Source organism: Felis catus, chromosome D1 (assembly GCF_018350175.1).
Source record: "Felis catus isolate Fca126 chromosome D1, F.catus_Fca126_mat1.0, whole genome shotgun sequence".
Taxonomy (NCBI): domain Eukaryota; kingdom Metazoa; phylum Chordata; class Mammalia; order Carnivora; family Felidae; genus Felis; species Felis catus.
In genome coordinates, this window is record NC_058377.1 from 112,624,495 (window position 1) to 112,650,276 (window position 25,782).

At 57.4% G+C, this 25,782-nt stretch overlaps 1 protein-coding gene and 1 long non-coding RNA gene across 17 annotated transcripts in view; one reads left to right on the plus strand and one right to left on the minus strand.

Moving 5' to 3' along the window:
* SHANK2 (SH3 and multiple ankyrin repeat domains 2) overlaps positions 1-6,678 on the minus strand; it is a 497,685-nt gene extending 491,007 nt beyond the window's left edge. For 11 of the 16 annotated variants that reach the window (XM_023238944.2, XM_023238943.2, XM_023238942.2 and 8 more), the window contains exon 1: positions 6,535-6,677. The gene's annotated coding sequence lies outside the window, so the exon portion shown is untranslated. Of the gene's footprint in view, positions 1-5,506; positions 5,812-6,534 lie in introns of those variants that run through there. The other 5 variants (XM_023238947.2, XM_023238946.2, XM_045039690.1 and 2 more) reach the window with 3 other exon arrangements.
* On the plus strand, positions 5,738-18,330 carry LOC109492240. Its single transcript, XR_006586746.1, has 2 exons — positions 5,738-6,151; positions 18,042-18,330. It is a non-coding gene; the product is annotated as an uncharacterized LOC109492240 (long non-coding RNA).
* The last annotated feature ends 7,452 nt before the right edge of the window (positions 18,331-25,782 follow it).

Consider the following 25,782-nt stretch of genomic DNA (forward strand, 5'->3'; position numbering starts at 1 on the left):
GGGGGGGGGGGCAGGAAAAACCCTGGGCGGTGGCAGCTGTGCCCAAGTGCCACAGCAGACACGCCTCTGTGCCCCCCCCAGGGCGTTCCTGCTCCCCAGGGTCCCAGGAAGGCCTTCAGCTCTACTGAGAATGTGTGACCCTCTCCCTGGGCCCAGGCCCTCTGGGACCCGGCGTGCACATCCCTTCTTCAGGCTCAGGCACCACCACGGGTCCCCCGAGCGCCCCCGGAGAGGCCCTGGCCAACCCCTCGGTCCCGGCTCCCTGCCTCTCCCCACCCACCCGGGGATCTGGGCACTGTTGCGGGATTTCTCAGCCCAGGGAAGGGGGAGGTCTTATGAGCCGGAAGACCCATGGGTCCCCCAAGTAGGGACACTCTGGGGCAGGACACCCAGTCTGCAGGACATGGCTCATGTGGAGCATTCAGGTGGCATCATCTGCCACTACTGTCACCTAGGGGTCTACACCGTCCCCAGGGTGGGACTCGCTTGAGCTCTAAACAGTGTGGACCCTCGGCAAGGGGCCAGTCTAAAGGGAACCAGTCTCCTGAGCTGCTCCGTGTAGAAAGGCCTTGGGGGGTCCCCTTCCCCAGCAGCCTCTCCCACCTTCTACAGAGGAAAAGGCCTTCAGGCCCTCTGAACCTCGCCGGGAGGGAGTGGGGGTGGGGAAGGGCTCCCAGTACCAAACAGAGGAAGGCAATTCAAGCAAGCCTTGAATTAAAACACCAAAATCACCCGCCGCCCTCTGGCTAACAGGTACATGCCCAGTAGAACCTTCCTTTCCACCATTTCTGAAATCCACACCGTTTTATGGTGTTCGAACCTACCACCTCCTCCAGCCAGACCTCATTTCCGTGTGAGCGCCTTGATGTCACAAGAAAAACTTCTCTAAGTCCATGTGTGCATTTTCTCGCACAGAAATACGCACGAGCGATTAACGAAAGACCGACAAGCTCCAACGTCTATTCCGTTGGGGTAACACTCTGGGGGCGAGGGGCAGTAGCGCTTTGAGAAGGCAAAGGAACGATGAACAGTCCCCGAAGCCGCTGTGCCCATCTGCCAGGGTCAGGAGCCGCCACGTCGCGGGTGGTTTGGACAGAAGACACCGCTCGAGTTGGCCAACACTTTTTCAATGCCAGTATTTACCTCCCAGGCGAGGTTCTCCATTCTCAGCAAATTCTAGAACCTACCGAGAACAACTTTAGATGTTGACTTAAAAATGCACGAGGCGCGTGGTTGAACGGCTCCGGTCAGAACCGGGAGTGGGTATAAAGGGGCCCCGGGGCGTGATTCTTTCAGCTTTGCTGCATATTCGAATTTTTCACACGAAAATGGTGCAGGAAACATGGGGGGGGGGAACACATAGTTTTTAAAAACAATGCTTTTAGGGAGCTGAGAGGCAAAAAGAAAAATTCTTTAAAGAAACTTGCCCCCCCCCAAAAAAAAAGAGGTTAGAGTGGGAGAGAGCCAAAGCATGAGAGACTCTTAAAAACTGAGAACAAACCGAGGGTTGATGGGGGGTGGGAGGCAGGGGAGGGGAGGGGATGGGTATTGAAGAGGGCACCTTTTGGGATGAGCACTGGGTGTTGCATGGAAACCAATTTGACAATAAATTTCACATATTGAAAAGAAATAAAAGACACTTGCCCAGCCAGGCTCAGCCACTGCAGGTGTGTGCCATGATTATCCACCTAATGGATGCCTCCCGGTGAGTCTCCTCAGTCACCAGCCCAGGACCGGCCCACCATCCTGCCGGCCGGAACCCTGAGCGTTGCCCGAAATGTGCTCTGAGGACCCCTGAGGGTGCGGACCCTCCGGGAGCGCCGGGCTCCTGCACCTCTGGCCTCAGCCAGAATGTCCGGGGGGACCCCCCAGGAGCACCCCCCACCCCCAAGGTCCAGCATTTGCGATCTGCAGCTTTGACGTTAGGAGCTCATGGCCTCATTCAACGCGCACCCCTCACCGAGCACCCTGAGAGTCCTTGGCAAACCCCACAAGGACAATTTCCAGCACCGTCCCGGTCGGTCACTGGGCACAGGCCCCACCCCCTCCCCGCACTGCCATCTGGCAACCCTGCTCTCCACTGCAGCTGGCCACAAACTCCTTGCAGCCCCACAGGCTTTTAGGGGTTTAATCTCCCAGAAAGGGACACGTGCCTCAGCTGGCCCATCCCTGGGCACACCCAGGGCCCGGACTGAGCGCCCTGGCAGGCTCTCGGATCCGCCCCAGCACTGGGCTCACCTTCCCCGGCCCCCTTAAGACTGGAAACCCCTTGACGGGTGGGAAGGCCCGTGCCACGTGCATTCCCAACCCCCAAAGACCGGCCTCGATATTTCCACTTGGGGCCAAAGACGTGAGCCTTCACTGGCCACTTGAAAACATTTCTGGAGTCTGCTTCCAAGGAAAATAAAAGGGCCCCTCACACCAAGAAGTCTGATCAGAAGATTGTAGCTCTTTTTCAGGCCGCAGCTACAGGAAGAGTAATTGTCCAACCGGATGAATCTTCCCGCTGGGTAATCCGTCCCCTGGCCCGAGGGTGGCGCGGCGGCGGTGGGGGGGCCTGAGGGCTGGGCTCTCTCTCCCGGGCAGTTTGCTAATCGCGGCTGCCCCACGCCCTGGCTGTGTGGCCCGGGGCTAGCGACTTCGCTCCTCTGAGCTCCAGGCTCCGATCCATACAGTGAGAATAATCAACCCCATCTCTCTCTCTCTCTCTCTCTCTCTCTCTCTCTCTCTCTCTCTCTCTCAAGTTTCCCGAGACCTGAATGAGGTAATCTGTAGCAAGAGTGCAAAGCAGTGTTTGCCAGAAGGGAAGCACCGAGCACGTGGGAATACTGGCTGTGGCTGTTGCGGCGGCTGGCACCGTCCGCATGTCCCCACTCTGGGAGCAAGAACGTGGCCATTTCTGCCGAGTTCCCGCTGCAGCACGGGCAAAGAGATGACCAGACCTCCTCCAGGGGTTTTTATCTCCCCAGTGCCCCTCCTCCTCCAGGCTGGGCTGGGGACCCTCTCTGTGCCCTACAGCACCCAAAGGTCACTTCTATCACAGCCCCTGTCCCGCTGTGCATTAACCCTTCCCCCGCTAGCCTGGAAGCCCCCGGGGGCGGGGGAGGGGGGCAGCCGCAGTGGCCAGCTCCCCGCCGGGTGCTCAGCAGCCTTTCGAGCTCACTCAGTGCAACGTGCAGAAAAAATCTGATACGCGCTAGGTCACCTCGGACCATCAGAGAGCGGCAGGCCCCTCACTGGGTGGGAGGGCCAGGTGCAGGGGCCAGGCCACAAGGGTCACGCGGCCGGGGGCCTCCAGGCTGCAAGCCCTACTACGCCCAATCAGTCCACGGTCTCTCAACCAGCACCCAGGCGAAGGGCTGGGGACTCCAAAGATTTTTTTTTAAACTGGCTCGTGTTGGGGGCGCTTTCCTGCCCACCTCTCTGAGAAGTCCCCTCCGTCAAAGCAGAGAATGAGTAAGTTTGCAGAGATCACGTTGAGGACGGAAGGTCACACACGCTCCCCCCCTGGGGCTGAGGACAATTGGAGGCTCCCGGGAAGGCCGCCGCGGTTCGTTTCCTGGAGCGTTTCCAGCCACGCCCCTCCCTCCCGCTGCCTTCCCAGGGCGGGGTTCTCAGCTCCGCCTGCCTCCGGCTTTACACAGCAGGAGGGGGGATTTCCTGAGAACGAGAGTTCAGGGGTCAGAGGGTAGACCGCAAACCCCAGCCTCACCCCCAGGATTCCTTTGGAGCCGGAGGCCGATCTCGGCCTCCTTAGCAGCTCAAGTCCCAACCTGGGCCCCCCATTTGGGGAACCCCCATCACTCACCAGAGACAACAAGGACACCAGAACACTCTCAGTTAGGGCTCTGACATATTTGAGAATAAAGCCAGTAAGATAACGAGTTACTTCTCCATAAAAATCAGGTTTTACTAGTGTTTTCCAGTCTATCGGGTGGCTCCCGGCGTGTTTTTCTTAGTTTCTCGGCTTTTTCTTCCACCTGGGTCCCCATCACTGATGTGAGTAAAATATGACACTATCTCAGAGCTGCTTTATCTTCCCCACGTGGCCTTCTTCACATCTGACCTTTGACCCTGGATGCCCAGGGCTCCCTCTAGCTAGCCTGCCCCCCCCCCCCAGAGGCCTGGACCAAGTCACCGGCACAAGGTGACCCCTGGACCTCAGCTGCGGGCCCTGAAGGAAAGCCCCTAGGACACTCTCCTGAATATGAATCGGGCTTTTTCTCCAGCAAATTACACTCGCAGAGAGGCCGGGAGGACACCCCTCTTTCCCAACGGACAGCTGATTTGTTCAAAGCAGCCAAGCGCTGCCCACTGGGACCTGCCTTTAGAGGCAAAATCACCTTATTCATCAAGCATTCCTGTTGATATCGAACAGTTACAGCGCCTTCCGTAGGGGCCCAATGTGCCTTTCCATCCAATTTCTCCTTCTTGGAAAACCAGAAATTTCCCAGCGTGGGAACGGCACCTGCTTCCTTTAGAGGACTGCTTCCCAGCAGCCTTACGTCCAGCTGCTCTCAACACAGCCTAATTCCTGTGCAGACAAGGGTCTCCGTCGGCCTCCTTAAGGCTACTGGCACTTCCAGGGCAAGACTCCACTGGCTCCCCCTTCTTAGCCACTAGGGCAGTCACCTTCACTTTCCCTCCTTAGTCACCCCAGACCCCCGCAGTGGGCACTAATCTCCAGGCGAGTGCAGCCTTGTCATCAGGCGCGAGTGGCGAGAAAGTTCGGGTCTCCGAACGCAGCGGCTTCCCGGGGTGGGGGGGCTGTTCTGGATGGCCGGAGCCCCCCAGCACCACCAGCTCCCCGCTAATTATCATTTAATGCAGCACCCCTGGATCAAGGCTGAATCCAGGGCTGAGCATACACTCCTGCCCGGGTCAGTAAAGTCGAGGGGCAAGTCCCAGGTGGAGATCAAAGCGCCATCCCCCAGCGGAGGGCTTCCGAAATTACCTCTCTGCTTCTCCAAACTTAATTTAATTAGAGGACTGACCTCATTAATTCGAACTTGAGTTTCAAACAAAAAAGAGGTCACCAATTTACTGCCTCCAATTTCCACGTGGAAACCACTTCATTTCTGGAAGGCCTCTGAGGACTCCCAGGACCGTGCCCACAGCTGCCGGCCCCCCCAGGCCCCCTCGCGAACCGCGACCTAAGCGGCCCAAGTGCCTTCCAACCGCCCAGGGTCGCTTTAAAAGCTCCTCCACGAACTCCATGGCCAAGAGCACCGGCCTCACCCCATTTGGACGCCCCCAGCCCCATGGAAACACTAAACCTGGCCTGCGTGCACGCCCCTCGCATCCCGCGCAGAGCGGTGGAACCCGGGCGGCGAGGTCCACCGCGGGGCCGCACCCTCCGAAACCGAGGTCCACCCCGGCCCCCGCGCCCTCCTGTCCCAGGCGGCGAGGTCTACCGAGGGGCCGCACCCTCCGAACGCGGGCGGCAAGGGCCACCCCGACCCCCGAACCCTCCGAACCCGGGCGAAGTCCCCCACGGGGGTCGCACCTGCTCGCGCAATCCAGCGGCCCCGGCCCGGGTGGCGCGTGAGCGGTCGGTGTCTCCTGGCGCGCGCCCCGCGCCCCGGCAGCCCTGCGGAGGCGCCTGGGCCGCAGGCTGCGCGGGCGGAGCTGCCCGGCCGCCGGGAGGAGGGATGCCCGGGCGAAAGTTGCCAGGGAAACTTGAGCAACTCGAGCGCTCCAGTGCCAGCCTCCTGCATAATTCACGGGCGGCGGCGGCGGGCCGCTGGGGCCCCTCACCTACACCAGCCCGGTGCCCCCCCACCGTATCCCGGCCGGGGCGCGCGGCGGGCAGAGGCTGGACACAAAGCATGGGCACTGCGCGACCCCGGGACCGGGGGGGGGGGGGGGGGGCCGACGCGCGACTCCCGGGGCCTGCGCGGGGTGCGCCGGCCCCAGCCTCGCGGAGCCCGCTGCTCCAGCCGCGCGTATCTGGATGGGGGCTCTGTGCGCTGGCTCGCGGCTGGGTGACCGCAGGAGGGTCTCTGGGGACCCTGCCGCCGCGGCTTGGGTCCCCGCCCCCCGCGCGCCCCCTGGCGGCCCCGAGCCCGCTCCTCGGCCAAGCCTACGGACTCCAGTCCCCGGGCCGGCGGGTGGCGACCGAGGGCAACCAGACCCCGGGCAGGCGGTGGAGGTAGGTCTGTGCTGCCCCGGCGGGAGGGGGTGCGTGAGCCGGGGGCACAAAAGAGTCGCTCCTACTCTCGGCGCCCACTCCTCTTCCACAGCTTTTGAAACCTGCCCCTACTCCAAAGGAAGCCGGGGGTGGCGGCCGGGGGAAGGTGTCTTCACCGAGAAGCGACCCCACCAGGACGCGAGGAGCCCCCCCTTCCCAACCCCCCACCCCCACCCCCTGCCCAGCTCCGAAGGGTTCAGTGCTGCGCTTAACCGGCAGCTGGTGCTCCCGTAATCCAGACGCACCCGAGATGCAGCCGGGGAGCAGGGTCGGGCGCCCGGGGGCCACCTCCTGTCCTTCCCGGCCGCCCCCGCCCCGTGCCGCCGCCGCCGCCGCCGCCTTACCTGGTCCCGGGAGTCCGGCCGGCGAGAGCCCCCGGGGAGGGCGGGCGTCCGCGCGCACCTGGCTCCGCCGCGGGGACCCGAGCGGCGCCGCGCCCAGCCCGGCCGGAGTCTCCGGAGCCGCCGCCGCCGCCGCCGCCGCCGCCGCCGCCGCGCAGGTGTCGGGGGTGGGGTGGGGTGGGGTGGGGGGCGCCGGGCCCCGCCCCGCGCTGCCGCCCGGGCGGGGGGCTCCTGGCGGGGGCGCTCGGCGGTCCCTCCCCTCGGCCCCGCGCGGGCGGCAGGCGCCGGCGAGGGTGGGGGAGGGGTCCTCTCGCCGCCCGAGGGCGCGCGCGGCCCCGGACCCGCGAGCGCGGCCCGCCCGCGACCTCTCCCGCACCTGCCGCGGCCGCTCCGGCCCCGGCGGCGGCGGCGGCGGCGGCGGCGGCGGCTCGGGCGCGGCGCGCGGGGTCTGTTGTGGCAACCCCGGGAGACGGCGGGCGCCCGGGGCCGCCTCCGCCCGCCGCCCCGCCCCGCCCCGGGTGGCGCGGCTCGCCGCCCCCCTTCCGCGAGAAAGCCCTCGGACCGCGAAGTCCTCGGCGCGATTATCCCGAACGCGGCCGGCTCCCGCCCCTGAGTGTTTTGTTAATAGGATTCGGAAACACAGAGGCCGACGGCACGGCTCGGCGTCTGCAGGGCAAACGAAAACTTTGTGCCCGGGCGAGACGCCGCCGGCTGCCTCGCGGGCCACCTTCCACCTGGGTGCCTGCCTTCCGGGGGCCAGCCGCCCTCCCGGCCGAGGAGCGACTCGGGGCGAGGGCGGAGGGGGGGGGGGGATACACACCCGCCGCTCAGATGAAGCCCGGGGGTCAGGCACCACCCCCCCACCCCGGGGACCCCCGGGGATCCTGTCATTAACCGGGGCTCGGGGACTGCCAGGTTTGACGAAACCCAAAGGGGGTTGTCCCCAGCCCCGGCCCCCGGCTCCTGGCTGTGACACTCCCGACCTGATGCCTGAGCTATTGGCTAATAACTTCTGGAGCCCCCCCCCCCAAAATCCACTGGTAATTACACGAGCTATGGAGGCTTCTGTGTCCTGAGTTCTCCAGTGTTCTGGGAGAGCCATTCCTGCCTGAGATGTGCAGTGTGAGTGGGGGAGGTGCTGGGGGGGGGGGGGGTGGCGGCAAGCACCAGCTTCCAGGCTGTGACGGAGACCTGGCTTTCAGGAGCCAGCCTTCCATTCTGCGAAACCCCACCGCTGTCTCCCCAGGAGGAACAGTAAAGACTCCATAAGTACATTTACATCTTTATGTATCTATGTTATGATCCGTATACTTTTTAAAGCCAGTCTTCTAGAACACGCCTCAGAGAGTTGCATGGGCCAGTGACTTCAACACACCAAAGGCAAAGTTAAATATTTGCTCTAGATACTTTTTTTTTCCCCGGCTTGCATAATTGTCCCACATTTCAAAGAAGTCTTTAAAAGCACTTAGGTTAGGAAAAAAAAAAAAAAACTTGTATTTGGGGCCTAAATATTTCAGGACACACGTGAAGTAAATACTGTAGCTCTTCCAGGGCTCCTGGCAGATGTCTTTCCCTCCGCTGCCTCCTTAAGCATGAGCCTTAATAAAATGTTTGTTGAGTGAATAAAGGAGGCCATCCATCAAATAACAGTAATCCTTAAACAGGAAGAATGAGGCCCTGGCAGGATCCGACAGGCATCATTTCTTTGACTTGTAAGCAGGGGTAGAGGGGGGGCTTAGAGGGAGTGGAGGCGGGGGTTACCTTCCCATAACTCACATCAGACCCCTTGACCCCAAACAAAGCGTGTCATCTGAACAAAGTAGTGTGTCTGCCCGCAATTCCAACTCAAAGTCCCCAACATGTCACCTCCTCCACCCAGATTCCCAACCCCCCCAGATGCTCCTCCCCAGATTTCTAGGACCACCCTGGGGCCAGCAGAGAAACAGCTGGCCATCGTTCAGCTGTGAACACATTTCCGTTGTCCCCACAGAGGGGTCCCAGCGCCAAAGCCATTCTGCCACCTTCAAGAGACACCTCCCCAGGGATCCAGGCCTCTGCCAGCCTGTCCACCCAAGGGGACACCCCTAGCCACCACTCCAGTGGGATACGTTTGTTGCCTGGCAACATCCTTTGAGTCTCGAAGAGCCTCTCATGAAAGACTCGGGACCCGCGGCCACCGCCTTTTCGAACCCCTTCCCGCTCACCGGGAGGGATTTTGGGTTTCAGGGCGCACCTTCACCCCTGACAGCCCGTCCCCGCCGTGTGCTGGGCCTTTGCACGGCACTGAGCCTTTCCGCCGTCTTGTGTATGGGGGGCGGGGGGCCAGGACAGCACGAGTCACAGGGCACCTTGCTTTAGTTTCAGTGTGGGAAGAGGGGAATCATCCTTTCACTTCTCGACCTGGGAGCTCCCGGTTTTTGTTTCCATAAGCTGCCTTTCCCTGGGTCCCCCCCCCTCCACCCCGACACGTCTGATATTGCTGGAATGAGCTTGCGGAAAGATACGCCGTTTTCCAAATGACAGCTCTTTTTTCCTGTAAAACCTGAAGCCATCAGCCATCAGCCGCGGTATTTATGGCTTGTCCACTGAGCACAGAGCACCCGGGACCTCCCAGAAAGAGGAGCTATTTTACAGAGCGCTAGAAACTGGGACACCGTACCGCTACAACATGCAGAACATAACCAACTTCTCTGTCCTGGGGAAAACATTTTAAGTGTTGTGTGCCTTAGATGAACCCCAATGGTCGGTGCTTTCAGCAGCAGGCCTGTCTGCCTCCAGGGCCGCTCCTGGGTTTGGGACCTAGGGACCGGCACCCCCCAGCGCAGGGTTCTCAGGCTGTCCACGCATCGCCACCCTCCAGCTTCCAGGTGGGAAAGCTGAGGCATAAGGAGGCATGGGACTTGCCCAAGGACATGGGGTCAGAGCCAGGTGAAGGCAGGTGAAGGCAGGCTCTCCAGCCAACGAGCTTGCCTCACTCCCCCATCCCTGCCAGATCCCCACGCTTCTGCAATGGTTTTCAACAGGTTTCCCGCTCCAGCGGGAGAGAGATCTACTTCCCTCAGGCGACCCCGCGCATCAAATATTGGACAACTCACTCATTTCTCCATATTTTTACGACAGCTTCTAGCTCAGTCACAAACCTGATCCTGTAAATACTCCCAGATCTTACAAACCCCTCCACTCCTCTGCAGACGTGCCTCCCGCATCGTCCTCCTGCCCCTCGACAAGGAATTTTGCTACTCTCCGTTAGTTCCCATGGATTTGTTTCTCACCAATTGGTTTCAAAGGCTTCCTGAGACTTACTTCTCCGATCATAAGAGACGGGGATGCTAACACGGGGAAGGCGAGTTTGCTCGTGCTGGAATCTGAGGCCGCAGAGGGGCTGGTCAGGAGCTTTTCCTGGGCAGGAGGAAAGGGGCTGGGGCTGTGCCCTCACGGCCGGCCAGACTTCTCCTGGGTCCGCTGCTGGTGCCACGGCATCAGGAGGGGTGCAGGCGCAGATCCAGGGGCAGCTCTGAGTCCCCGTGGGCACAGCATGGGAGGCTGGGAGGGGCGGGCTCGGGGCCACCAGCCGGCCAGCAGTCCCGCTCAGGGAACCTGTGTGGCTTCTGAGATGTGCCTCTGGGGCCTCCCTCGCTCACAGCGGAGACCTTAACAAAACACTCTTATTTGGGAGCTTCCTCCTCCGGGGCCCCTCTCCCTCCTCCCTCGCTCCTGCATCCTGGGTCACCTCTCCAAGACAGCAGGCTGCACCCAAGTCCTTGTTTCGGGCGAAGCTTCACAGGGGAACCCAAAATAAAGTGCAATCCGGTGTGTCGTCGATGAAGAAGGAGCCCCGGCCGAATCAGGCCACGGAGATGAACAGACCTGAGGCCAGCCGGAAGGCACGCTCAGGAGGGACAGGGCGCCCCGACGTGGGCCACACCCGCAACCCGACGCGATTATCGGGAAACCAGACCCATGAGAAGAGCCCATTCTAACCGGACTCTTGGGGTTTGCTTGGCAAGCAAACAAATAAGCAAACCTTCACGATCTCCAGGAGACGATACCGCAGAGCTCTGAAAAACCACATGCATCCCAAGAATGCTCGAATGCTTCCATGTTAGTGAATCTGTCGGGAGATACGCCTGGCCGAAAACACTTCCTAGTTTAAAAAAAAAAAAAAAAAGTAGTTTGGAAACATTTTAAGATTGTTCAGTATCCAACCAAAGCCAGCATCGTGTCCCATGTGAAATGCTAAATAAATCCCTCTCATTCAATCCAGACACACGACATGGGAGCCTGCTAACATTACCAGTACTGAGTATTTCCCTGGAAATACCAGCCAATGCAATCGAACAAGAAAACTCAGTAAGAAAGGTTAAGCATTTTTATTTTATTTATTTATTTTTTTATTTACTTGGAGAGGGAGAGAGAGGCAGGGAGGGGCAGAGACAGAGGGAGAGAAAGAGAGAATCCCAAGCAGACTCGGTGCTGTCGGCATAGAGCCCGACTTGGGGCTCAAACTCACGAACCGTGAGATCACGACCTGAGCCTCAGCTAAGAGCCAGACGCTTCACCGACTGAGCCACCCAGGCACCCCAAGGTTAAGTGTTTTTACGAAGAAGGCAAACTTATCATTTGGGGAGGCGCTATGATTTTCTGACTGGCTAAACTTAGGTACTCCCTTATCCTATCTCTTTCCCGGTTTCCATACCTGTAATTTCCATTCCTGTAACATGGGAGGAGGAACCGCGCAGAGTGGCTGTAAAAGGTTAAGTTCGTGAACCTATAATCTACTCGGGAGCACGGCTCGCTGTCTCCAGCGTCACTGCGTCTGCTGTTCTTAAACGGAGACTGTCAACACCGTAAAGCTACGATTCTCCCGCTCGACAGCATTAAACTCAGTGCAGCCCCGTGTTGGCCCCCGGTCTAGCTGAAGAAATAAACACGCAAAAAAAAAAAGCAAAGCTGTGTGTGTCCAGAACATGGAAAAGGCAATCCAATTAAAAAGAATTAAAAAGGCGATCCAGGGGTGCCTGGGTGGCGTAGTCGGTTGGGCGTCCGACTTCAGCCAAGTCACGATCTCGCGGTCCGTGGGTTCGAGCCCCGCGTCGGGCTCTGGGCTGATGGCTCAGAGCCTGGAGCCTGTTTCCGATTCTGTGTCTCCCTCTCTCTCTGCCCCTCGCCCGTTCATGCTCTGTCTCTCTGTGTCCCAAAAATAAATAAACGTTGAAAAAAAAATTTTTTTTTAAAAAAGGCGATCCAATAAAAGAATGGGCAGATCTCACCCAAGAGGCCATCAGAACGGACTGGAAGCGTATGAAAACATGCCCAATGTTGTCAGTCGGCAGAGAGGGAATAAACCCACGATGAGACTGCTTCCCACCGGCTAAGCCGAAAAAGGCAGGCGGTATCTGACACGGGAGAGGACGCGGGTTCTCGCACGCCGGGCGCCGCTGGTGGGAGACGGGTGGGGACAGCCTCCCGGGGAAATGGTCCCGCGGTATCTGCCAGGACCCAACCCCTCTCCTCGGGGGGGCACGCGCGCCCAGCAGCAATGACGGTGTCCGTGCCCCAAAGGGGAGCGCCAGCACGCTCACTGCACTCGACGGAGATGGGTGTGAGTAAATGGTGCCGTGTTTGTGCAAGGAAAGCCCATCTGTGGCAAACAGGGGATGTACCATTGCCGCGTGTGCAAAAGCACGAGCTGATCTCATAATTAGCGCATTAAGTGAAAGAGGCACATACTGTATAATTCCGCTTGTATAAGGTTGGAAAACGGGCAGAAACGGTCTGTGGTGTGGGAGGCGGGCACCTGCAGGGAGACCAGGAGGACTTCTGGATGCCCGGAGTGCTCTGTCCCTGGGGCTGGTTGCTGCTTGTCTGGTAGGTCCGCTCTGGGAAAAGTTCTGGAGCCCTGCAGGTATGATTTACGCCTTTTCCCTCGCTCTGCTGGTCTGTAATCAAAATCGACTGCCGAAGAGCTAGAAACACCTCCAAAGGGAGAGCAAGCAGAGGAGGCCCCAAATTAAATACCCCGAAAAGCTCCGGTCATTACCAGAAGCACGCCGATGGTGCCATCGGCCGATGCAGAAATGAAACCAACCTAGCAACGGCGTCCTGTCCGGTCTTGACTCGGATATTTTTCTCCTTCGCTCGTATTTCCGCTGTCCCCGCACCCCGTTGACTGCCTGCTCCCGTCGAAGCTAAGGTACGGTCTGTGTGCTTGCAGAGGGTCTGGGGTCCCCCTCCGCCTTGACCTGTTGCTCCCGTACAGAGCCTGGCACGCCGTGCACGCCAGGACGCTTTCAGAGAAGAGAGAAGGGCGGGAAGGGACGCGAGGGAGGGAGCCCGGGATGGAAGGCAGTCTGTCGCGAATGTGCTCTGTACAATGTAGAAGCAAGAGAAGGTGTGGACGATAAACGGTGGTGTAACACGGGCCCCGCGATCTTTGAGAAAGGCGGCTGAATCTGTAACCCGCTCCTCGTGGCGAGGACACACGACAGATGGGTCCAAGATTGAACCACCGGACGCCACGTGATGAAACTGCCAGGAAAGCCACTGACGATCGTCCTGAGTCTCCAGGCAGAGGCGGCTGGGAGGCCTTTCTGAACGTTTCGGGTGTTCTAACGGGAGAGTTGAGATCAGACCACGCGGGAGTCAGGGCCTCTCACCGGACAACAGCCCAAGGAACAAAACCGACCAAAATGAAGGGTGAACGGCCAGAGAAGATATTTAACGCTTCGCATTAAAAAGTTAATGGATTGGGGCGCCTGGGTGGCTCAGTCGGTTAAGCGTCTGACTCTTGATTTTGGCTCGGGTCATGAACCCAGGGTTGTGGGATCGAGCCCCTCACAGGGCTCTGCACCGACCTTGGAGACTGCTTGAGATTCTCTCTCTCTCTCTCTCTCTCTCTCTGTCTGTCTCTCCCCCACCAAGGGCTTGCTCACTCTCTCTCTTTCAAACAAATAAATAAGTAAATGCATATCCTAAATATATAAAGGATATTTACAAAACAAATATCTATTTAGAAAGTAACAGAAATCATCATGGGGCGCCTGGGTGGCTCAGTAGGTTGGGCATCTGAGTTCAGCTCAGGTCATGATCTCGTGGTTTCTGGGTTCGAGCCCCGCGTCGGGCTCTGTGCTGACAGCTCAGGGCCTGGAGCCCGCTTCGGATTCTGTGTCTCCCTCTCTCTCTCTGCCCCCACCCACGCCCTGTCTCTCTCTCTCAAAAATAAATAAATATATATATTTTTAAAAGTAATAGAAATCATCAAAAAGCCTAATTAAAGGATGGATACATGACAGAAAAGTAAAAGTTACTTGAAAATGTTAAAAGTCATTGAGTCTTTTCAACAAATGCTGTAGTAATTGGATGTCCACACGGGAAGCAAGGGAACCCTCACACTTTATAAAAAAAAAAAAAAAAAAAAAAAAAACATATCACCATGGACCATCAGTCAGTGTAACCGGTCAAAACTACACAACTCTTAGAGGAGAAGGTGAGAGAAAACCGTTTTGCTTTGGGGTCAGGCACAGAGGTCTTAGTGACGACGGCAAAAGCGCGAGCCATGGAAGGAAAGAAAATGGGTAAACTGGATGTCACCAAAGTTCAAAGCTGTCGCTCTTTGAAAGACACACTATAAAGAGAATGAAAAGTCACGTCGAGGACCGGGAGAACATCCTTGCAAGTCACGGATCTGACAAAGGACTTGCGTCCAGAAGATTCTGATCACCAGTTCTCAGAACTCAGCGGTGATGGAACCCGCAGTCCAGCACAAACGCAGGTTCGGGCAGCCCCTCCCCCAAAGAAGGGGCACAGGTGGCCAGCGCTCGCGGAACGGTGCTCCTCGTCGCTAATCATCAGAGAAGGGACAGGACTCGGGGGAACACAGTGCCGGCCAAGGAGGGGATGGACGGAGGGCAGGATTCGCACACCTGTTGGGGATGGACCCTCACCCGTCCACGCGAGCACACCGACGCCTCGGAAAGCAGCCGTGCGTAACGTACGCTTTTCCGTAGAGACGCGTCTGACCCAGGCGTTTCTCCAAAGAAATCACGCGCTTGTTCTCACACCACAACCTGCACGACTATCTGTGGCTCTAGGACCCGGCTCCCGAGCCCCTCGCATCCCCCAGCCCCTCACCCCTCTTGCACCCCCAGCCCATCCCATGCTCAGCTGGTGCACGACTCCTGTCCTCCGTCTGTCCCCTCCAGCTCTGCACCTGCTCTCTTGTTCACAGTCCACGGGGCTGGTCCCCCCTGCAGTAACTCTTCGGCTCCCAGCCTCCCCTGACCCGGGTCATACCCCTCCTGAGGCCCTCAGGACTCCCCGCCTTCTCACCCCACCCCCAGCTCTGTCCTCACCCTTCAGGGAAACATCCAGTCCTGCTTCTGCCTCTGTCTCTGTTCCTGTCTTGCTTGGCAGGTCGGGCCCCCAATCCTCACGGAGCCCCCCGCCCCGCTCTCCTTCCCCGGGGCTGGAAATCCTGAGGGTCTGTCTTGACCAGCCTGGGGTCCCATTCCCAAGGTGCCCCCCCCCCCCGATCTGCAGAGTGCCCAGTGGATGTTGGAGCCCGGGGTGGGTGTTGGGTCACAAACAGGCCTGAACGTGGAGGGCAGGCAGAGACCTGGGGGCGGGGGGGTGGAGGTCAGGTACAAGCAAGTCCCCTTCCGACGACTCCGCAGAGAGGCCTTACCAGCGCTCAGCCGCTGTACCGCCACGCGTGCCTCATCCCCGCGTTGCTCTCTCAAGGCTGAGTCCTTGGAGCGGCTCCCACGTGGGCACTTTCCAAGGACTGAGGGTGTCAGGAGCCTCCGATCGCCCAGGGCCAGCTCGAGGGGCACGTGCTCTCGGTGACCTCCTCCAAACCAGGTCTCTGAATGGATTTAATGGAAGAAACGCAGCCACCAGGGACCACGGTGTGCAGGGGGCGCGAATCCCACCCACGTTCTGGCAGGAGCAGCTCAGGATGAAACACAGAGAGGAGACCGGCCTTTGCCGCCTTCCCGTCCAGAGAACATGTTCCTTAAATATGCAGGAGGGTCACGCCGCGTGGCGCCTGAGAGAGAGAAAGAGAGAGAGAGAGAGAGAAATGCTTGCGGACCACACGTATCCAGGGCCGCCGTGCAGTAGCCGAAAACCCCACGGTGATTTAATGTGTGAGAACCGGGAGAGCTGATTTTCTCCAGGAGAATCGCCTTGTGGGCATCCACGGCTCCGAGGGCGATATTTTCAAAGAGACACGTTTTTCTGTGTTAAATGAGGAAGTGACCGATACAGCGACGCATTGGGCCCGTGACCACTGTCCGGGAAGCAGCCGGGGCCACCTGGCGGGTTGCCCACTTCAAACAGAGCCTTGTGGTTCTGTCCTTCGCTAGGCCAGAGTTAAGGGGATTAATTCCAGCCGGAATAGGTATAAAAAAAAAAAAAAGTCAAAAGAAAACGTCACACGGTAAATTATTTGACTTCCTCCGACGGGAGTCTGAACGGCTTCTCTGCCTGGGGCACAGGGTTCCAAGTGCACTGGTTCCCCAGGAGAGGCCACCCCGTAGGACACACGTGAGGCAGAACAGTGGGATGGTCTCCTTAAAGGAGATTCAGCTTCTCGCTCTAGGCGGGGCCTGCACAGAACCACAGGGTGTGGGTCAGGGTCCGCCGTGTTTTAAGAAAGCTCGGTGCCTATGCAGTGGGGCTGGGTGTGGGGTCCTGAGACAGGAGGTCGCTTCAGGGGCCACGCTGGCTGGAGTCAGGGGGAGCCCCAGAATCCCCACCGAGGGGTCTGGGCCCTGCTGCTGGCCTGTCCCCCACGCAGGGGCACTGTGAAGCCCACCCCATCCGGGGCAGACCCGCTATAACGGGTAAGCCGGGGTCACTGCAGAGCTCATGCCTGGCAGGCTGACACTCACCGGCCCGCAGAGCCTGGGCAGTGTCACCCCCGTCCTCTGTGCCTGACCCCTGCCATCTTACAGCGGTCCATCGGCCACCTGCTGTTATCTAGGTGACCTGGGTCCCCCCCACCGAGAAGCAGCCTGTGCACTCCAAGGCAGCCACGCGCTGGGAACCTCGTTTGTTCTCAGAGACCTCGTTTCTTCATTTGTGAAATTCCTCCTACAAATGGACCTCAGGGTGGGAGCGGCCATCCAACATCTCAACGGGGGCAGAAGCTCGGAGCCTGAAGGGCCGCGAGAGGGCACAGCCCCCCGTCACCAAGCGCCCCCTCCATTATCCCACTGCATTGTCCCAACAGCTACCCGGTGCCCCCACGGGGAGAGTGGAGGTGTCAGGGGAGCGTAGGGTGGGAGCGGGGATGCTATCCCGTCGGACCTCTTGTATGCGTGAATATCACGTAATTACGGGGACGACTTCGTTATCACGTACGAGCGTTATGTTCTCGTTACATTGCTAGGAACGTGGTGACATTATTATTTATTATGATTATTAAAATAATAGAGTGAAAGGACACCAAACCTTTGTCCAGGCAGACAGCCCAGATGCAGAATACAAGCGTCGTCTCACGGGGAAAACCACCTGTGCCCTGTCTGTGCGCACGGCCACCCCCACCCTGACCATGTTACTCCAGGCCCATCTCTGGGGTGGACGGAGGCCTGAGTTTGGGAGGAGGGAGGGGAGAGGGAGGGGGGCTGGGCCAAGCTTCTCTGATTCCAGAATTGCTCGCACTGGTGTTACGGGCCCTGTCAGTCGACGCTAACTGGGTCCCTGCAAGTTTTTGGACCTCAAAACCACCGCGCCCGCACCCCCTCCACAAAACAAACACGAAACGGTGTTGTTGTCGTATCTTTGGCAAAACGGGCCGGTGGAGGGATGCGTTTCAAGCCTGGAACGCGGAGAACGGGGCGCCGTCCTGAAGGAGGCGGGCGGGCCTGGCGGGTGGGTCCGGCGTAGAGCTGGCACCCGCCGTGTGATCTGGTGCCCGAGCCCCGGTTCCATTTGCACCAGCCGTGCGGGGCTGGTGGGCTGGCTCAGGCACGCTGAGCCCCAGATTCCTTGTTTGTCAAATAGGGACGATAATAGCGTGTGTTTCACTGGGTTTTATGAGGGTAAAAATGAAACGATGCATAGAAAGCGGCTTAGCGCGGAGCCTGCCGCATAATAGATGCGCAGTGAGAGCTGGCGATCGTCGGGAGAAAGGCTGCAGAACCGGATATTTAATCTAGAAATAGAAGGCTTGGGTTGGCACCAGGGCTGCCACCAAGTCCCCAAGAAACGGGGTGTGGAAGCGAGCATGACGTGGCCCAGCTCCCGGGGGCCACGTGCCGTCCGTGGAACTCAGAGGCGGCAGTTTGGGTTCGATCCACGGACCTTTCGGCGACACGAGGCCACATTGCATTCAGAGCACACTTTCGAATTCAGGGATTCGGGGGTTGGCGCATGTGGAAGCGGGAAGGACTGATTGCAAGCAAGTTTCAGAATTCTGAGAACACTTTTTTTTTTTACAATAGTAAAACAAATTGATTTTTCACTTACATTTTCAATTAAAGTTAATTGGATTTTTTACATGACAGTGAAAGCCCTGCCGCCCCACCTTCTTGCTGATGTCTCTGCCAAGTGGATCCGTTTCTGCCCTGACCAGATGTCCGTATGTACTCAGGAAACCGCCGTTCCACGTTCCGGAAACAGTGGTCTTTCTGGACATGTGCACCTGCCATGCTACCCTGTTCCTTCCCGTCCACAGCGAGCGGTATCTGCTCTCCACACGGTGACCCTGTGAGCCGGGATTTCCCCCTGAATGACAGGGCCACTCCTGTGCCCACTGTTGTGGCAAACATTCATTTCAATATTTGCTGGACAAAGGACAGGATGTCTCTGTGGTGCCTTTGGGGAGGCGTGTGGCCCATGCCCTGGGAGCCTACTTGGGCTTGTGTGGGAACGCTGGAGTGTGTCCCAGGGCCGCCCACTCGGCCATAAGACACACTCGTGTAGAGCTGGGCTGGCTGCCGTGGGGTCCCTGTGTGGCTGGACATGAGAGAGAGGACCTAAGGTCGGGGCACCTGGGTGACTCGGTTGAGCGCCCAACTTTGGCTCAGGTCCTGATCTCACAGCTCGTGAGTCTGAGCCCCGCGTTGGGCTCTGTGCTGACAGCTCAGAGCCTGGAGCCTGCTTCAGATTCTGTGTCTCCCTCTCTTTCTGCCCCTGCCCTGCTCGTGCTCTCGCTCTCTCTCTCTCTCTCTCTCTCTCTCCCAAAAATAAACATTAGGGGAAAAAAAAGAGGAGCTAAGGTCTTCTAACCCTACGAGGGGGGCTAAACCCTACGAGGACAAAAAAGGTTTCAGCTGGACCCTGGCTCCACCTAGAGATCCTCCTACACCCCCCTCATTAGCCATGATTAACACTCTTGCTGAACGCGTGTTTGTGTTACGGGCCCTGGCGTTAAAGGTTAATTGACTCAGTAATAACTTAATTATGAAATGTGCATTACAAGGAATTATATAACCGGTCCTTCACTTCATGACTCCTCTCAGCCTCTCTCCGCGTGTCCCCTGAGTGCCTTTCAACGCTGATGCTGCTGACGGTTCCCACTAAGAGCACCACAGGCCAAGAGGGGCCCATTTCTCGCCACCGTAAAAGGCGCCGAGGAAAAATTCGAATGGAGCCTTAATAACGATGGGATGGGAACACAGAGACAACGGTGGGGGATGCAGTTAATTAGAGAGCTGAGGGAGCCTCAGAGGCTCGTGCAGGTATGAGTTTTGGCCGCCGCACGTGTGGTTAAAAATAGCAAATTAAACACCGAACACACGGCTAAGAACGTAAGGGCAGCTTGGGTAGCTTGAGGGTCCCCACGAGGAGCCCCGGGCGGGACGGGGTGAGGGCTCCATGATCGGGGCCGGGTCATGTGCGTGCCCAAGAGAGGGTGTGTGTGCCCGCCGGTGGCCCGGCGAGGTCAGAGCTGAAACGCTGTCCTACTCGGAACTCTGGCTCGTTCCACGGAGCCACGAGGCTCCATTCCGGCACTTTGGTGGAATTTTACCGTGACCTGTGTCTCTCAGGACCGTGACCGAGTCCTGAGAGCAGTGACAACCAAAGCTGCTGTAAAACAGCCTGCCCAGCAGACCGCCAAGAAGGTGCTGATGATAGTTGCACGGCGGCCGCAGGCTCACGGGGCCCCACAGGCTCCTCCTACGACAGCCCCCAACGCTGGGGCGTCGCCCCACAAATTCCAGTACAGAGCTGGGAACGTGAGTCCAAAACATGTCAGCTGCACAAAGGGACCCGCCTGCAGGGCCAGGAGGCCTGTGAGCCAGCCGTGAGCCCAGTCTGGGGACAGCAACGTTGTCGGGGGGCCCCCACCGCATTTCTTACAACAGTGACCCCATCCCACACCAGTGATGGAGGACATGTGGGCCGCCAACAGGGCGCAGGGCTGGTCATAGATCAGAGCGTGAAGAATATTGCAGACTAGGCTTGAATTTTCTTCTTTAATGTCAGAGATGAAGAAGTGTGTGTGTGTGTGTGTGTGTGTGTGTGTGTGTGTGTGTTAAAAACCTGGCTAGAGAGTAAACCTTCAAAAGGGGAGAGAGCCATGGTGCTGGGGGCAGGTGGGAGGGACCTGTATCGGCCAGGACCAGCCGAGTTGCTCTGTGACCACGAACATCCCCTGATTCCAGATGGCTCATCACTGTGACGGTCTGTTTCTCGCTCACCATTGAGGGTCTGGGGGACTCACCAGAATAGCTGTCCTCCACACGCCCCCAAAAGTGTCACAGCACAGGAAGAGAGAGCCTAGAGGAGACCCCGCATCAGCTCTGCAATGCCTTCACGTTCTGTTTCCAGTCGGGCTTTGTTGGCCAAGGACTGTCGTGTGGCCGTGTCGGACCTCAAGGGAACAGGGTGGAGGACAGTGGGGAGACCTAGAAATGGGACGTTTTCTATAGATACAGAGAGTCACCTTTCCTAGAGACTGAGGCGCCCACCATGAATGGATCACCAGGAACTTCTTCTCCCCGAGAGCATACAGTCTACTCCCCTCTCAAATCAATAAGAGAGTGTTAAAATCACACGTGTGCACGCACACACATACACACGTACTCTGAACCTTCTATAGTGTGGAAGAGCCCGGTCTTAGGGTCAAACAGACCTGAATCTGAGTCCTGCCTGGTCCCCACCAGCAACTTCTAAACCTCGGTTCTATCATCTCTCCCACGGGGATAATGACGACCACCTCCTCCGGCTGTGGTGACGAGTCGGCGAGACAACGTAAGTGAAATACTCGTCGTGTGTGCTCCAACAATGAGTTGTTATTAGCTCTTACCGTTGCTGGTATTAATGACACATAAGTGACACTCCGCTCAGGAACGTATTTCAGGTCCAGAGAACGGTGCGGAGCACGATTTCGGGAACCCTTGCGCCAACCACAAGGTGCCGGCTCAGCTGGTGGGTCTGACGCCCCTGTCTGTGGCTGCTCAGCAGACCCCCAAGTCCTTTGCTGTTTCTTTCCACCCAGTGCACAGATTGGATCATTTCGCGAATAGCTACCTGTCTCCGGTGTCCCACCCCAGCCCGCCACCCCTCCAGGGCCTGCGCGCACTCCCCCACCCCGCTGCTCCGGTTTGCTTTGTTCAGTGGAGTCTGGAGGGGACCGACCATTCTTTGTTGACACAGGTGCTGGCCCCTCACACCTCCCGATGCCCCAGATTTGGCTGCTCTGCCAGCCTCAGCCCCGGTAGGGCCCACAGAGCCACGGCCAACCCCCCACCTGTGAGTAAGAAACACATGTGTGGGGGAGGGGTGAGAGCCAGGATGATCTTGGGGTTGTTTGTTACCGGGGCAAAAGCTGACTGATACACTGAGAACGTGAGGCACCTGGGTGGCTCAGTCTGTTAAGTTCCAGCTGTTGATACTGGCTCAGCTCTAACTTTGTGGGATCGAGCCCCACGACATCCACTTTGGATTCTCGCTCTCTCCCTCTCTCTGCCCCTCCCCCACTTGTTCTCTCTCTCTCTCTCTCTCTCTCTCTGTCTCTCTCTGTCTCTCCCCCCGCCCAAAACAGATAAATAAACTTTAAAAAGAAATACACTTAGGGGCTCCTGGGTGGCTCAGTCAGTTAAGCATCCAACTCTGGCTCAGGTCATGATCTCATGGTTTGTGGGTTCAAGCCCCATGTGGGGCTCTGTGCTGACAGCTCAGAGCCTGCAGCCTGCTTCGGATTCTGTGTCTCCCTCTCTCTGTGACCCTCCCTCCCACCCTCTCTCTCTCTCTCTCAAAAAATGAATACAAACTTTAAAAAAATTTTTTTGAAGAAATACACTTAGAATGTGCCCAGGCCTCGGGCCTATGGCCGGATCACAAACTTAGGCTTGACTTTAGCATCGAATGAGATAGATTCGTTAATGCAGAGCGGTGTCTCCACTGTTGTAGATTGAAAAATGGCTGGTTCGGAAATACTTTTGTTATCGTATACGTATTCTAAACCTCGCAAGCCAGCAAACATCCATAAATACCTAAACACGCGTGAACACACATACTAAAAACGTAATGATGTTTGCCTCTTGATTTGGGGAACTAGGGGTGATTCTTCACAAATATTGTTTTGCATTCTTTTAAAATTATGACATTATTACATAGAGGGTTAAATATGATACATGGGATAGCCCATGAAAAAAAAAAAAAACCTTTTTCCTACTGTAACCCCCAGTCCCACTTATCAGAGACAATAGTTTCTTGCTGTCATTCTAGAAATATCCCCCGTATTTTCAAACGGTTCCAATGCAACAACTGGCCAGAAAACTATGGTTTAAGATCAGGCTCTCAGTACACAGGCGTAATGTTCTAAAATAATATTACAGTCAGGACTAAGTCCTAATGCACCACACGGAACTAATCTGTTTCTCATTAAAATTATGGATTAAATTGTAATCCCCACATTTCTAGAAATAAGAAACACAAAGTCTTTGTACCCTTGTTTACCTTATCGTCAGGTTTGTATTTAACCTTGAAAAAAAAAGAAATCTCATTTAGTGCAAGAATTCAGACTTATTTATTCTGTCATTACGTCGATTGTTAAATCTTTATTAAAGGATTTTAAAGAAGGGAAAACATTTCCTACAGGTCTGGTCGGTTCTCTGGCACTTCTGGGCCTGCCCCTGCAGATTAAAAATTCTTCCGTTCTAGTAAGATTTGCAGTTAAGAGCCGAAGCCACGTGAGTGGAAAGAAAGTAAATGGCCATATTAGGTTTTTTGGAAGTCTATTATGGGTTCGTTTCGATGACACAGATACGTTATTCATGGGGGCAACCGAGGGAGAAAAAGTTAAATAGAATTTGTCACCATCAGTATATGAACCAGGCATGTGACCACTGACACGTGAGGGGCATACGTCCTTTTTCTGGTCGTGCCTCTCCCGGTTTGAAAAGAGTTAAGTCATTGAAATCGGCTCATTTGTCTGTGGAATGTGACCTGTCCTGGGTCAGGGGAGGCCCCGGGCTCCGGGGAAGGCGGTTACACCGGCTGAGATGTGAAAGTTAAGATCCCGGAGGAAGGTATGGGTGGCCCAGCTGGGGCGGCCGGGTCCTGGTGAGGGTCTAAAGTCGTTGGTTCCTGACATCGTGCCTTCAGTGCCCTCTTTCTGACACTTTCTAGATGACCCATCATGTCCTGCTGGCCTCCCCTTCCCTGGGAATCCCACCCACCCGGCTCTGCCTTGTCCTGGATCTGGGAAACCAATGAGTGGGGAACAGAGAACAGAACTGAGTCAGAGCTGTAGCCACTCCAAATAATGACGCGTGGCGAAAGCCAGCTCAGAAACAAACCGAGAGAGCCCATACTGCACGGTTCCATTTATTTAAAAGTCTAGAAAATACCAGCAAGATCTACGGCGATAGGAAACAGGCGGTCGCCCGGGGTCGGGGTTATGCGAGGGCACTTTGAGGGTGAGGGGCGGGCTCGTGACGGCTGCGTGGACGTGCACCCCTGCTTCTCACGTGGGGACGATTTTGTGGCTCATGTGACACTATCCGGAGACACTTTCACTGTCACAGCTGGGGGGCTGCTAGCAGGTTGAGGCCAGGGATGGTCCTGAAGATCCTGCAAGGCACAGGACAGCCCCTGTAACAAAGAATTCTCCAGCCCAACTTGCCGGTGGTGCTGAGGTCGAAACCCTGGGGTGTGGATACGTTGAAACGTACCAAATCGTATGCTTTGCAAGTGGGCAGTTCAGGGGCGCCTGGGGGGCTCAGTCGGTTAAGCCTCTGACTTCAGCTCAGGTCACGATCTCACCGCTCGTGGGTTGGAGCCCCGCGTCGGGCTCTGTGCTGACACCTCGGAGTCTGGAGCCTGCTTCGGATTCTGTCTCCCTCTGTCTCTGCCCCTCCCTTGTTCGTGCTCTCTCTCTCTCTCAATAATAAATAGGCAATAAAAATTTTTTAAATAAATGGGCAGTTCACGTATCTCAATTCCGCGTCAATAAAGCTGTAAAATGAAAATGCAGGCTGGCCGCTTGCTGGCTGGGTGACAGTGAATTCGTCCCGTCACCGCTCTGAGCCGGTTTCCCCTCTGCAGCATGGGGGGCGGGGGGGACGACATTTACCCCCCAGGGCCGCTGGGCATGAATCGAGACCCTCAAACGCAAGCTGTCCCCCGTCTCAGGCACGTGGAACCGACTTGAGCCTCCAGGGGAGGAACGTGACAGGTCATCCATGGAAATGACGTTTCAGCTGGGCTCCAGGCCTTAGAAAATTAGTGGACCAAGTGAAAACAACCTCTGAGTTTTTAGGAGACAGTCCCAGGCCCGTGGGGCTGGCGGAGAGGTGGGGCTGTCACGTCACCTGTAGGTAACAAGGACTTGGGAACGACCTTGAGGCCTGGCTCTCGGTCTGGCCCCCGCAGGAAGTATGACCCTGCTATGATTTATGTAAAAGTGCGTACGCTGGGTTGGGTTTTTTTTTCTTTTTTTGGCTAAAGGTTATTGTTCACTGGGCTTCAGCCACAAAACCACTCAAGAAAATTGAAGAGACTCGAAGGTCTCAGGAAGCCCACCTCTCCCAGGCCACCCCCGAGTCCGGGACCCCGGAGGCCCGTGTCTGCAATTCCGCTGGAGACCGAGGCATCGCGGCATCATCCCTGCCGGGCCCCCCTCGCTCCGAATCAACTGCACCTTGAACAGGAAGGTGAACGGGAGAGCAGCTTAGGAGACAGGAGTGGAGAGCCCTCAATCAGCTCTTTGTCGGCCTGGGAGGTGATGCTAGAACACAACGCCTTTGTGTGGGTGCCGATCCGGTTCCCGGACCCGTCGGGATCCAGCGGTGGGGGAAGCGGGGTTACTTTCCCGGCTATGCCGCCCGGTGGCATCCTGGGGCACCCCGAGCGTGCGAAGAGCTGCATGTGCCCCGGACACAGATGGCAGGTGAAGCCGTCCCCTCCAGGCAGACCTCCTTGATGTTCCAGGCTGGGCGGCATCCCTGAGCACCACCCACCCCCCGTTGTCCCGCCCATGGCTCTGACAACAGGGCCGGCCTAGTCTGGCGGGGTCCCTCTCCCCAGCCGGATGGAGGGAGAGGCCGTATCTGGGTCACTCTGAATCCTCAGTACTGGGTTCAGCGCCTGGCCCACTGACGTCCTCAAGTGCTGTGTGCTGAGTAAATGCGCTCAGGAAGGGTCGAGCGCATCTGGCTTTCTTAAGGGGATTTTACAGCCTCAAGTATCAGCTGGTGGACGGCCAGCCGCCCGGAGAGGGGATGCCAGCTTCTCAGCGCTCCACTCGGCCACCAGTGTCTCCGGGCCCTTCTAGGACAAGAGGTGCCATTGAAGCTGACGGGTGCCAGCTGCCTGGCTCAGAACAGGCCGGGCTGGTCGGGTTGGTTGTGTGGGGCAAGAATCAGGAAGAAGGGGCTGTTTTTCATAATCCAGCTTGTTTATCCAACAAACAATAAAACAGGGCACGATTGTTCGGAGATGCCGGACGGAGTCCATGAGAGAGACCCCACCGGACCAAGAGGTCTGTTCAAGAATGTGCAGAGCCTGGGAAACACAGAGGGGGGCCAACTTCGAGGACACGGGGATGGGCCCAGGGCCGCGGTGTGCCCGAGCGGCTGGCACTGGCTCGGAAGACTAGACCGCGCATTTTGTCCCAACTCTGTGGCCAACGACGTCACGGTGTGTGAGGATCAATTTTACGTGCCAACCGCACCGGGCCACGGTGGATGTGAGGGCGTTTCTGGATGAGATTAGCATTTGAGCGGGTAGACTGAGTCAAGCAGATGGTCCTCCCACGAACCTGAGTGGGTGGGCCTCGTCCAATCCGTTGAGGCG